Source organism: Sarcophilus harrisii, chromosome 4, assembly GCF_902635505.1.
Source record: "Sarcophilus harrisii chromosome 4, mSarHar1.11, whole genome shotgun sequence".
In the NCBI taxonomy this organism is placed as follows: domain Eukaryota; kingdom Metazoa; phylum Chordata; class Mammalia; order Dasyuromorphia; family Dasyuridae; genus Sarcophilus; species Sarcophilus harrisii.
The window spans coordinates 210,203,636-210,218,077 of NC_045429.1; positions in this window are offsets into that span (position 1 = coordinate 210,203,636).

Here is a 14,442-nt window from a genome sequence, read left to right on the forward strand (position 1 = left end):
TTGCCTAACTATATGTCAATAAATTTGATAATCTAAATAAAATTAGGGAATACCTAGAAAAATATAGATTGGCCAGATTAACAGAAGAGGAAATGAATTATTTACAGCATACCATTTTAGAAAAAGAAATCAAACAAGCTATTAATTAACATTTTTAAAAAAAATCTCCAGGGCCAGATGTATTTACATGTGAATTCTACCAAACATTTAAAGAACAATAATTCCCAGTACTATCCAAACTATTTGAAAAAAATAGGGAAAGAAGGAGAACTACCAAATATGATACAGATATGGTGCTGATACCTAAACCAGGTAGAATCAAAACAGAGAAAGAAAAAGTATAAACCAATTTACCTAATGAATATGATACAAAAATCTTGAATGAAATCTTAGCAAAGAGATTACAGAAAGTCATCCCTAGTATAATACACCATGACCAAGTAGATTTTATACCAGGAATGCAGGACTGGTTCAATATTAGGAAACCTATTAGCATAATTGACTATTTGAATAACCACACTAACAAAAATCTTACAACTATCTCAATAGATGCAGAAAAACATTTGATAAAATTCAATACCTATTCCTATTGAAAACATTTATTGAAAACATAAATAGACTTTTCCTTAAAATGATCAGTACCATCTATTTAAAACCATCTGTTAAGGAGACAAACCAGAATCATTCCCAATAAGATCAGGGATGAAACAAGGTTTCCCACTATTACCATAACTATTCAATATGGTATTAAAAATGTTAGCATTAGCAATAAGAAAAGAAAAAGAGATTAATGGAATTAGAGTGGGTAATGAGGAGACTAAATTATCACTCTTTGCAAATGATATCATGGTATACTTAGAGAACCCTAGAGAATCAACTAAAAAAAACTACTAGAAACAATTCACAACTTTAGCAAAGTTTCAGGATACGAAAGAAATCCACAGAAATCATCATAATTTTTATATATTACCAAAGTCCAATAGCAAGAGATACAAAGAGAAATTCCATGTAAAATAACTGTCAATAATATAATATATTTAGGAGTCTATGTCCCAAGGCAAAATCAGAAAATATATAAACACAACTTCAGTACATTTTCCATGCCAAAAAAAAAAAAAAAAAAAATCAGATCTAATCACTCAGAAAAAAAATATCAAGTGCTCATGGGTAGGCTGAGAAAATATAATAAAAATGAAAATACAATATAAGTTAATCTACTTATTTAGTGCCATGTCAATCAAAATCCCTAGAAATTATTTTAAAGATTTAGAAAAAATAACAAAGTTAATCTGTAAAAACAAAAGGTCAAGAATTTCAAGGAAATTAATGGAAAAAACATGCAAATGACAGTGGCTTGGCTATGCCAGACATAAAACTATATAATAAAGCAGTTAAAACCATTTGTTTGGCTAAGAAATGGAATGGTCAATCAGTGGAATGGTCAATGACTATGGCAATCTAGTGTTTGACAAATCCCCAAATCCCAGCTTTTGAGATAAAAATTCATTTTTTGACATAAACTGCGGGGAAATTTGGAAACTAGTATGGCAAAAACTAGGCATTGGCCCACACTTAACAAGTTATACCAAGATAAAGTTGAAATTGAAGTTGAAATTGGTTCATGATTTAGCCAAAAAGAGTGATTTTGGGGGGGCGGAGCCAAGATGGCGGAGAAGACACACGCGTCTTTCTAAGCTCTTCTCTTACCCTCTTTATCAATATTATATCGAGCCTCAAAATAGTCTTGACTGCTACATCGTAAAGATAAGAAGAGAACAATCACCAGCCGAAAAAATCTGCAGTCTCGCCAAAAAGGTTGGTTCTGGGGCCAGGGGGAGATCGGCGCAGACTGGGAGAGAAATTAGGGTTCCGAGGAGAGTCTCAAACCGAGGGTGAAGGCACAGGTCTCAGCACAAGCGCGCAGCCCAAACCCGCAGCAAGGGGCTTTTCCTTGGGGCAGATGTGATCCTGCACGGCAGGAGGACGCAGCCCGGGTTAGCCTCCAATCTGCAGCAGTGGGAGCTGGCTTGGGAGCCATAGAGCTTTTCCAGGGCCGATTTGGCATCAGGCAGAGACCAAAAAGTAATTGAAACTAAACAATCTCATCTTAAAGAATGATTGGGTGAAGCAGCAAATTATAGATACAATTAATAATTTCACTAAGATAATGACAATGATGAGACATCATACCAAAATTTGTGGGATGCAGCCAAAGCGGTAATAAGAGGGAATTTATATCCTTAGAGGCTTACTTGAATAAAACAGAGAAAGAAAAGATTAATGAATTGGGCTTGCAACTAAAAAACTAAAAAAGACCAAATTAAAAACCCCAATCAAATACTAAATTGGAAATTCTAAAATTAAAAAGGAGAAATTAAAAATATTGAAAGTAAAAAACTATTGAACTAATTAATAAAACTAAGAGTTGGTTCTATGAAAAGCCATAAAATAGATAAGCCTTGGTAAATCTGATTAGAAAAAGGAGGGAGGAAAATGAAATTAGTAGTCTTAAAAAATGAAAAGGGAGAACTTTCCACCAATGAAGAGGAAATTAGAGAAATAATAAGGAGGTATTTTGCTCAACTTTATGCCAATAAATTTGATAACCTAAGTGAAATGGATGACTACCTCCAAAAATACAGACTTCCCAGACTAACAGAGGAAGAAGTAAATTGCTTGAATATAGTCCCATTTCAGAAAAGAAATAGAACAGGCAATTAAACAACTCCCTAAGAAAAATCCCCAGGACCAGATGGATTTACATGAATTTTACCAAACATTTAAAGAACAATTGGCCCAATGCTATATAAATTATTTGATAAAATAGGAATGAAGGAGTCTACCAAATTCCTTCTATGACACAGATATGGTACTGATACCTAAACCAGGTAGGCTGAAAACAGAGAAAGAAAATTATAGACCAATCTCCTAATGAATATTGATGCTAAAATCTTAAATAAGATATTAGCAAAAAGACTCAGAAAATCATCTCCAAGATAATACACTATGATCAAGTAGGATTTACACCAGGAATGCAGGGCTGGTTCAATATTAGGAAAACTATCAATATAATTGGCCATGTTAATAACCAAATTAAAAAACCATATAATCATCTCAATAGATGCAGAAAAGCATTTGATAAAATCCAACATCCATTCCTATTAAAACACTTGAGAGTATAGGAATAAATGGACTTTTCCTTAAAATAATCAGCAGCATCTATTTAAAACCATCAGTAAGCATCATATGTAATGGAGACAAACTGCAACCATTCTCAATAAGATCTGAGTGAAACAAGGTTGCCCACTATCACCGTTACTATTTAATATTGTATTAGAAACGCTAGCTATAGCAATAAGAGCTGAGAAAGAGATTAAAGGAATAAGAATAGGCAATGAGGAAGCCAAATTATCACTTTGCTGATGACATGATGGTATACTTAGAGAACCCCAGAGATTCTGCTAAAAAGTTATTAGAAATAATCCACAACTTTAGCAAAGTTGCTGGTTATAAAATAAACCCACATAAGTCATCAGCATTCTTATATAGCACTAACAAAATCCAACAGTCAGAGTTACAAAGAGAAATTCCATTTAAAGTAACTACTGATAATATAAATATTTAGGAATCTATCTGCCAAGGGAAAATCAGAAACTTTATGAGCAAAATTACAGACCACTTTTCACACAAATTAAGTCTGATCTAACAATTGAAAATATTAAATGCTCTTGGATAGGGCGAGCAAATATAATAAAGATGACAATATTACTAAACTAATCTATTTATTTAGCGCTATACCAATCAGACTCAAAACTATTTTAATGACCTAGAAAAATAACAACAAAGTTCATATGGAAAACAAAAGGTCAAGAATTTCAAGGAATTAATGAATAAAAAATCAAATGATGGTGGCTTAGCTGTACCAGATCTAAAACTATACTATAGAGCAGCAGTTACCAAAACTATTTGGTATTGGCTAAGGAATAGATTAGGTGATCAGTGGAATAGATTAGGTTCAAGGGATAAAACAGTCAACAAATATAGCAACCTAGTCTTTGACAAACACAAAGATCCCAGCTTTTGGGATAAGAACTTACTGTTTGATAAAAATTGCTGGGAAATTTGGAAACTAATATGGCAGAAACTAGGCATTGATCCATACTTAACGCCGTACACCAAGATAAGGTCAAAATGGGTTCATGACCTAGGCATAAAGAATGAAATTATTAATAAATTAGAGGAACATAGGATAGTTTACCTCTCAGACCTGTGGAAGGGGAAGGTTTTTATGACCAAAGCAGAACTAGAGATCATTACTGATCACAAAATAGAAAATTTCGATTATACCAAACTGAAAAGTTTTTGTACAAACAAACTAATGCAGACAAGATTAGAAGGAAGCAATAAACTGGGAAAATATTTTTACAGTCAAAGGTTCTGATAAAGGCCTCATTTCCAAAATATATAGAGAATTAACTCTAATTTATAAAAATCAAGCCATTCTCCAATTGAAAATGGTCAAAGGATATGAACAGACAATTCTCAGATGAAGAAATTGAAACTATTTCTAGTCATATGAAAAGATGCTCCAAGTCATTATTAATCAGAGAAATGCAAATTAAGACAACTCTAAGATACACACACACCTGTCAGATTGGCTAAGATGACAGGAAAAATAATGATGATTGTTGAGGGGATGTGGGAAAACTGGGACATTGATTCATTGTTGGTGGAGTTGTGAACGAATCCAACCATTTTGGAGAGTAGTTTGAACTATGCTCAAAAAGTTATCAAACTGTGCATACCTTTGATCCAGAGTGTTACTACTGGATTATATCCCAAAGAGATTATAAAGAAGGGAAAGGACCTGTATGTGCACGAATGTTTGTGGCAGCCCTTTGTAGTGGCTAGGACCTGAAACTGAATGGATGTCCATCAGTTGGAGAATGGCTGAATAAATTGTGGTATATGAAAATTATGGAATATTACTGTTCTGTAAGAAATGACCAACAGGATGATTTCCAGAAAGGCCTGGAGAGACTTACACGAACTGATGCTATGAAATGAGCAGGACCAGGAGATCATTATATACTCAACAACAATACTAGATGATGACCAGTCCTGATGGATCAGGCCATCCTCAGCAACGAGATCAACCAAATCATTTCTAATGGAGCAGTAATGAACTGAACTAGCTATACCAGAAAAAGAACTCTGGGAGATGACTAAAAACCATTACATTGAATTCCAGTCCCTATATTTATGCACACCTGCATCTTTGATTTCCTTCACAAGCTAATTGTACAATAATTCAGAGTCTGATTCTTTTGTACAGCAAAATAATGTTTTGATCATGTATACTTATTGTGTATCTAGTATATTTTAATATATTTAACATCTACTGGTCATCCTGCCATTTAGGGAGCGGGTGGGTAAGAGGTGAAAAATTGGAACAAGAGGTTTGGCAATTGTTAATGCTGTAAAGTTACCCATGTATATATCCTGTAAATTAAAGGCTATTAAAAAAAAAATTCTAAAAAAAAAAAGAGTGATTTTGTAAGCAAATTAGAAGAGCAAAGGATAGTTTACTTCTCAGATCTGTGGAGAAGGAGGTATCTGAAGTCAAAGAAGAACTGGAGTTCATTATTGATCATAAAATAGATAATTTTTATTTTATTATGTTAAAAGGTTTTTTTTTTTCAGAAACAAAACTAATGCAGGAAAGCTTAGAATGAGAAATATTTTCACATTCAAAGGTTGTGTTGAAGGCCTCATTTCTAAAATATAGAGAACATTAACTAAAATTTATGAGAATTCAAGCCATTCTCCAATTGATGTCATCTAAGGATATGAAGAGAAAATTTTAAGATGAAGAAAGTGAAACCTCTTCTAGTCATATCAAAAGGTGCTCTAAATCACTATTGATCAGAGAAATACAAATTAGGAGAACTTTGATGTACCACTACATACCTCTCAGATTGGCTAAGATGAAAGGAAAAGATAATGATGTGGGCAATGTGGCAAAATTGGGACACTAATACATTATTGGTGAAGTTATGAACTGATCAAATCTTTCTGGAGAGGCATTTGGTATTAAATATCAAGAGTTTGGATGGAAGGAGAGAAAAGAGAAAGGTACATACATACATACACACACACACACACACACACACACAGAGTTACAAAATGTTAAAAACAATGATAAACAGGTCAATTTGCTATGTCTCTATTGACTGTGACTTTTCCCAATTATTCTTTGCTCATCTTTTAATCACAAGATGACACTTGACAGCTAGAGAAGATGTAGGGCTTTTCTTATTCTCATTGTCTTAAATAGCATCCTTTGATATATTAATGGTAGTATCTATATTATTGGGAGTCAAGGATTAACTCATTACTCCTGGCTCTACAAGCAGATTGCAAAGCATTTACATAAGATCTTCAGGAACTCCTTGATCACCATTTAATTGGAAGAAAAGGAATTCCAAGAACTAGAAATGATGGGATACTCCTTTTCTCCAAATGCTTTCCATATACTTTTTACTGGAGTCTGTATATACTTGCTAGTGAATGTATCATAAGCTTTTGGGGGAGATTTTGAACCAATACTCCTTAATATATAATCTTGCTAAATATTGCTTTCTAAAAGTTATGTAGAGCTTATTAACTAAATTGATTCTAAAATTAATAATTTTGGGGAGGAGAATACATCAAGTGGAGCTTGAGCCAATATTATTCAAAAAATCATCCCTAATACCTCAGGAGTTTCCTAGAACTCTATGTGTATAACGCAAGCAAATTGAAAAGTTACCTCAGAGCAAACATGTTTTGCAAATAGAAAATTAAAGCAAGTGGAGGGGGAAAAAAACAACTATTAACTGTTAGAAGAAAGAGGAGGCAACTGCAGTACTCTCTAGATTCTGAGAAATTAGGAGACTTGTCCAGAATCATATTACTAGTATGTATTTTAGGTAGAACATGTATCCATGTCCTTATATTTCTAAGTTCTGTTCTTTATGTTCTATGAAGGCAGAACAAGGTTGTGTAACTGACATCAAGTAGAAAAGGGAGTGCTTTTAATCATTTTCCCTATTACTTCTATTCATTTTCTATTATTTTCAATGTCTATTAATTGTGTATCAAGGAGTAGAACAAAAATAAAACTCTCATTGCTTGCTAACTTTTCTTCCATGTTTGCTTTTCCAAATAGGGATTGAAAGCAAGACTATAACTACCTCATTGCAAGATAATCCACAATGGCACAATCATTTGTTTTCACCAATTCCAAAGACTCAATTCAATAAGTTTTTTGTTTTGTCATTATATAGCTGGTAGGTGCAAATTAGAGGACTGGTCTGTGTGTAGTTTCATCTCCATATTCACAAAAAAACAACAAACAAACAAACAAACAAACAAACAAAAAAAACAAAGAGCTGGATAGGAATTAACAGAGTAATTAGTTCACTCCCCTTATTTTATAGGTGAAGAAATTGAGACCTCATAAGATCAAATGACTTGCCCAAGGACATTCTTGGCCAAAGAGAGAAATATTCACTCCACATAAGTTCAGAAAGAAAAGAAGACAGGAGGAAAAAACAGGTAAGAAAAGAAAAAACAAAAAAGGGGGGAGATTAATCTCTAATCCTTTTTGAAGGATCTTGCATCTCAGCCTCTTTATTTCTTTTGCTCTGTCTCTCTGTCTCTCTTTATTTCCCCTACTCTCAGTTGAATGATTTCTTTGATTGTTTGTTTTTTCCTTGCCAAAAAGGTGGCATTTTGAGAGCGGTCTTTGGAGGAACTTAAAAAGAGAGGAGAGGTGAGCCAGTGTAGCATACTTGAAGATGATTGCACGTAGACTGTGAACATTACAGAGTTACTTTGGAGACATATATTGGTCAGATGATCAGAAGCAACTAAATAAGGAGACTAAAGAACTTCAAACAATAGCACTTCTCAAGCAAATGACACCCTAAGCTGCAATGCCAAAGAGGGAATATGCCTATTCCCTGAAAAGTGGAAAATGAGTATTAGAGGGGTGATTTGCTCAAGCAATTCTATGAAATACAAAGAAAGGCACAATACTCATTTGGGAATTTTGTTTTTGTTTTGTTTCCCCCTTACTTTATTATTAATTTCTAATTAGATTAGACAGTGTACTTTTTAAATGGTACTTGTATGTGATAGGCAATTGAAAATCCAATTCTGAGAACTTGAGAAGTTCCTAGTTTTCAATTAGGACAAATGAATCAAGATCAATAAATTATCGTCAAAAAACTGGGAGAATTTGAAGTATGATCTAAAGGCAATGAGTGGAATCCATGGGCTACTTATTGCTTGTAATACACCCTTTTCCAATTATTTTTGTTATCATGGCATTGTACAAATCAGCCAGGTGGTGAAAAGATTATTCCTAAATAAGAAAATTAATATGTGCATAGATAACAACATTATCATTTCTAACCAAACAAGTAGTCTCCAAATAGTCAGGAAATAATGGGTATAGGAAATATGATTGTGGAAGAGGAAAGAATAGAAGGGGATATGAGAATTGTCTTTTAAAAGAAACATTTTCAAGAACTTCTAGAAGAAAGAAAGAAACTATAGAAATGTTGGTTTTAGATGAATGACTGAAAAGGGAGCAGACAGAAGCTGGGAGCTGCTTGGAAGATGTTGGATTATGTAATTATGGAAAATTAGAGAATACAATCAGGCTTTTAGAATGAAATGGAAGGAAATTAAATCTTTTCCTACAAAAAATTCAGAAAATGCTTTGGATAATTAGTTGAGCTAAATAAATAAATTGAGCTAAATTAAACCAATAAATAAAGTAAAATAATATTACTAAGTAATGCCATGGGGCTTATATATAAGTAATTCATAGTGAAAAAACAGGATTGCACTAAGCAATTTCTCTTTACTTATAAATATTTATTTACTTTTGTTAAGTAATTTTTCCAAAACAAATATTTAAAGTAATTTTAGAAGACTGAACAAGTAATTCTTTTACTTATATAAGTAATTAAAAATAACAAACAGGGGTTTTAATATCTTAAAAAAAGTAATTCTATGAAAGCTCCAACAAAGAAAAAGTAATTATCTTATTTTGAATCAATACTTTTTTTAATGTTGAAGAATGAGATATGTGTAATTATCAGTTAGTTACCATTGCTATAAAGATGGTCATGGGTCATAAAATAAAAACTCACAAATAAAATCCATTATATTTTTTGACATCTTTGTTTTTTCAAAGGTCACACATGTGTAAATATAGACTATTGTCTTAGTTATTACAAAATACATTGTAGTAGAGAGAGCCTCCACTGGAGCTAGGATTTGGATTCTACCTCCAACATTTACTGCATATAATCCCAGGCAAAATCATTTCTCCTCTCTTGCCTCATTTTTCTTATCTCTTAAATGGTAAAATTGAGCTTAATAACTTTAAAATATTATTTATTTTAACATTTAAAATGATTATATTTTAGTTTCAAATGCTTTCTTTATTTTCTAGCATTCCCTGACCTAATTAACAGGAAAGTAATATATAAAACATGAAAAATATATTTCTATATTATCCAGACACATCATAAAAATAAAGAAAGCAAATATATTATTTATCAATTTCTATTCAACATTCAATTCTCATGTTTTTTTCCCCCCTGTGGAAGACAGCATTTTTTCATCATAAATTCTTTGGAATTATCTTGGGTTACTATATTATAGATGAGAGTAGCTAAGACTTTCACAGTTGAACAGCATTACATTGTTGTTACGGTGCCTGATAATTACCCATTTCTTTTTATTTTATTTTGGATTAATTTATATAGGTCTCTTTTGGTTTTGTTTTTCTTGTTTTTGAAACCATCCCCTCATCATTTCTTATAGCACTTGATTAGAATCATATGCCACAATTTGGCCATTTTCCAACTGATGAGCATTCCTTCCATTTCTAATTCTTGCCTCTACAAAATGACCTCCTGTAAATATGTTGTGTGTGTGTATACATTTTATATATATGTATATATATATATATATATGTGTGTGTGTGTGTGTGTGTGTGTGTGTGTGTGTGTCTGTGTGTGTCTGTGTCTGTGTCTGTGTCTGTGTGTGTATACATATATGTATACATATATAAGCTTTTTTTCCTTTTTCTTTGATCTTTTTGTCATTTAGAATGGATTGTAGCATTGCTTGATCAATGAGCATAAAATACATACATTTATAGCCCTTTCTGCATAATTCTAGATAGGTTTTTTTTCCAAAATGATTGGATCAGTTTATTGCTCAACTAAAAATTCATTAATATTTGCTTTTTTTCTCATCCCGTCCATTATTTGTCATTTCTTATAGGTGTGAAGTAATACCTCAGAGTAGTTTCAATTCCCCTTTCTCTAATCAATAGTAATTTAGAATGTTTTTTTCCACATTATTATGGATAGTTTTGATTTTTTCTTCCAAAATTATTTGCTCATAACATTTAATATCAATTGGTGAATGTATTTTTAATAAATTTATTTGTATATGTTTTGACTCAGTTCTCTCTATATTTGATAAATGAGGCTTTTATCAGAGAACCTTGCTACAAAATGGTTTTATAGTAATTCATTGGTACGTTTTAGCAGAATTCAGATCCCTAAGTTTATTTTTATTTTTGCTTTCTCTGAGATCATGATACCTATCCCTCCTCTCCCCTTGCCACTTTACATGAAATAGAATTAACTCTCTCAAGTCCTTCGGTTCATCTCTATGTGTGTCCTTCTGTTCCAAGTGTGTCTCTTGTACCCAATATATTGTTGGACTTTGGTTTCCTATAATTGTATTTACTTCCATTCTATAGATTAGTTCATGCAATTCACAATCAGAATTGTGATCACCCTCTGTGAATTTCCTGTCATCCTGTTTTTTTCTGATTATCCTTCCCACTCATGTTTATCCTGTTTTCTTCAAAAGTCTGTCTTCTTTCTAACCAATGCCTTTTCCAATCTGCCCTCCTCTTGATAAATGTCTCCTCTGCATATCTCAGATCCTTTGTTCCTCCTTTACTATTCAGTAAGATAGATTTTTATATTCAACGGAGTAAATAGATATATAGAGATAAATAGATATTTCTGTTTGTCTACCTTTCTATCTCTCTAGCCATCTATTTAACTGTCATGGAGCAGCTTCTTGGCTTCCTTCACTCCACCATCTTGGCTCCACTCCAAAATATTACCTATTGCCAAAGACCTTGGAATTTCTAAAATGGCTCAACATGAGAAACTATCAGTAGATTATATATAATGAAAGAATTGTCATTCTCAACTGCTTTGCCATCCAAAGAAAAATCTTTCCATCTACCTTGTACCTGAAACCTTCCATATGTGTTGTATCCTTTATTAGAAAGTAAACTCCTCCTCCCTGGCCCTTTATTGAATGTACTTTTATTACATTGTAGTCTGAAAAGAAAGTATTTACTATTTATGCCTTTCTATTTTTGATTGTGTGGTTTTTATGCCTTAATACATAGTCAGTTTTTGTGTAGATGCCATGTGCTGCTGAGAACAAGTTGTATTCTCTTTTTTCTGTATTGATTTTTTTCCCCAGAAGTCTATCATATCTAGATTTTCTAGGATTCTATTAGCCTTCCTGCTTTCTTTCTTGTTTATTTGGGGATTAGATTTTTCGGATTCTGAGAGGGGAATTTTGAGGTGTCCCACTTATATATTTTTGCTATATATTTCTTCCACTATGTTATTCACTTCTGTTTTATCAAGAGTTCATTTCATTCACATTTGCTGTTATGATTACAACTCTGTATTTCCTTCCATCCTATTCTCTCCCCTGTATATACGTTTGTTCCCTCTTTCCACCCTGCCCTCTCTTAGTAGTGGTTTGTTTCTAACCCACCCCTCTCTCCACTTCCCATTTTTTCTATCACCCCTTCCTTTTTTCTCTTACCTCTTTTTCCTAGTGGTTCTGACCTCCCATCTATCTTCCCTTTTATCCCCTTTCTCCTCCTACTTCCTTATATAGGAAGATACATTTCTACAGTCAAGTGAGTTACTTTTATTTCTTTTTTGAGCAAGAACTGATGAGATTAAGCTTCAGAAAATGTTCATGTCCTTCCTGCCTTTCTCTCTTTTGGAAAGCCTTTTATGCCTCTTCATGTGATCTAATTTGTCTCTTCTGATAAAATCCTTTTTCCACCCTTAAATATCTTTTTCTTTGATATCATCACATCAGATATCATTCATATTCAACCTCTTCACACATATATGCTCCTCTCTAACTTCCCCAATAAAAGATATAGTTCTCAAGCATTACAGATATTATTTTTTCCAGTTAGAGATGAAAAAGTTTAATCTTTAAATAAGTCTTATGTATGTTTACCTCCCTATTAGCCTTTCTATGCTTCTCTTTAATCTTGTGCTTGAAGATTAAATTTTCTGTTTATCTATTTTTTTAATAAATAATTGGAGTCTCTTACATCATTCAATATACATCTCCTTTGAAAGATGATGCTCAGTGTGGCTAATTAGGATATTCTTCTTTATAATCTCAGGTTTTTTGATTACTGGAATTTCATATTGCAGACTATAAATTTTTTATGTAAAATCTGCAAGCTCCTGGATAATCCTTGATTTTTTTTCCCTGGCAGTTTGCAGTATTTTCCCCTTGAGCTTATGATTCTGGAGTTTTGCAACACTGTTCCTTGTAGTTTTCCTTGCAGGATTTGTTTCCAGAGGCAATCTATGGATTATTTATGAATTCCTGCATTTACAATTTTCCTCTCTGGTTCTAATATATCAGGGAAGTTTTCCTTAATGATCTCTTGAAGAATGCTTTCAAGACTTTTTTTTTTTTTCATGACCTTCAGGAAGAACAATAATTTTTAAATTGCCTTTCCTGGATCTATTTTGCAGGTCTGCTATTTTTTTCCAATGAGGTATTTTATTTATTTCTTTCATTTTTTTCATTCTTTTTTAGTTTGTTTTATTGATTCTTGACATCTCATAGTATCATTAACTTCTATTTTCCTTGTTCTAGTTTTTAATGTTCAATTTTCTTTAGTGAGCTTTTGTATCTCTTATCCATTTGATTAATTCTATTTTTGAAGGTGTTATTTTCTTCTGTGGATGTTTTGTTCTGAATTTTGTTAATTGTGGCTTTTAACAAATTGATTTTTCAGTCTATATCTTTTCCAAGTTGTTGACTCTCATGGATACTTCTTACTTCTTTTTTCATTTTTTCCCCCTTCTACCTCTCTTATTTGCCTTTTAAAATATTTTATAAGTACTTACAAAAAGCATCTTTGGGCTTGACTCCAATTCATGTCACTCTTTGAGATTTGTTCTGTAAACAATTTGTTCTCTTCTGAGTTGCTGTTTTGGTCTTCCCTGTTGATTTTTCATTCTTCCCTGCCACCATAGTATTTTCTAATGTTAAGATTCTGTTTCTTGCTTATTTTTTTTCTTTTTCTTTTCACCCCCCCTATCATTTTGTCCCTTTTATGGTCTATCTCTGCTTTGACTGTTCAGTGGGCACTATCCCAAGCTTCTTGTGCAGCCCCTTGTGTTTGGTGTCTTGCTCACAATAGTGGTAGCCCTACCTACTCTCTCCAGAAAAGTCTTGTTTCTCAGCTTGACAATTTGCCAGCAACTCATTCTGTTTGATCTTTTGCTTACAACAAGAGGTAATCCTACCAGTTCTCTCCAAAAATCAACCTAGTTTCCTTTGATGGTGATATGCTTACTGAGCACGTATTGGATACTGCCCTGCTTATCTGCTATGCTACTGAGCCAAGACCAAGAGTCTCAGTTGCTGATCTGATGTGATCAAGACCCTGTAGTTCGTTTTGCAGGACAGGTTAATTAACCTGAACTTTCAACCAAGTGAGACTGATCTTTCTTGAAGTCCTTCTGTCCTGAGATGGAGAGTGGTTTCATTCCATCATAGTCTTTTCAGAAAGTTAGTTTCATGTGGTTTTGAGGGAAACTTGGAAAATATGAACAGTTTCCTGACTTCACTCTGCCTTTTTGTTTTGTGACTACTCCTCTGCAAAAACTCTTCAACAGTCATTAATTGTGCTCTAATGATATCACTTATTAGTGATAGAATTAATAGATAGTCAAATGGATAAAAACAACTTTTATAATCATAAGGGAAATAAAGGGTGACATAGTATTACATAGGGAAACTATCTGAAAGCTTTGAGTTGATGAATTTGACAAGGAAAACACCAGAATGTTATTCCTTCCAGTTTTTTTTAATCATAAGAAAACAAGTATATTTGAACAACTAAGCAAAACTAGTATCTTATTTTAGGGAAATGCTTCAATTCAGTTGTTTCACAACATTATATTGCACAAAATATGAATATGTATGAAATGTACTGAACATATGAATTGAATTCAAAACTTGTATACAAGAACTTAAAGTATAACAAAATTAGAAATAGATGTC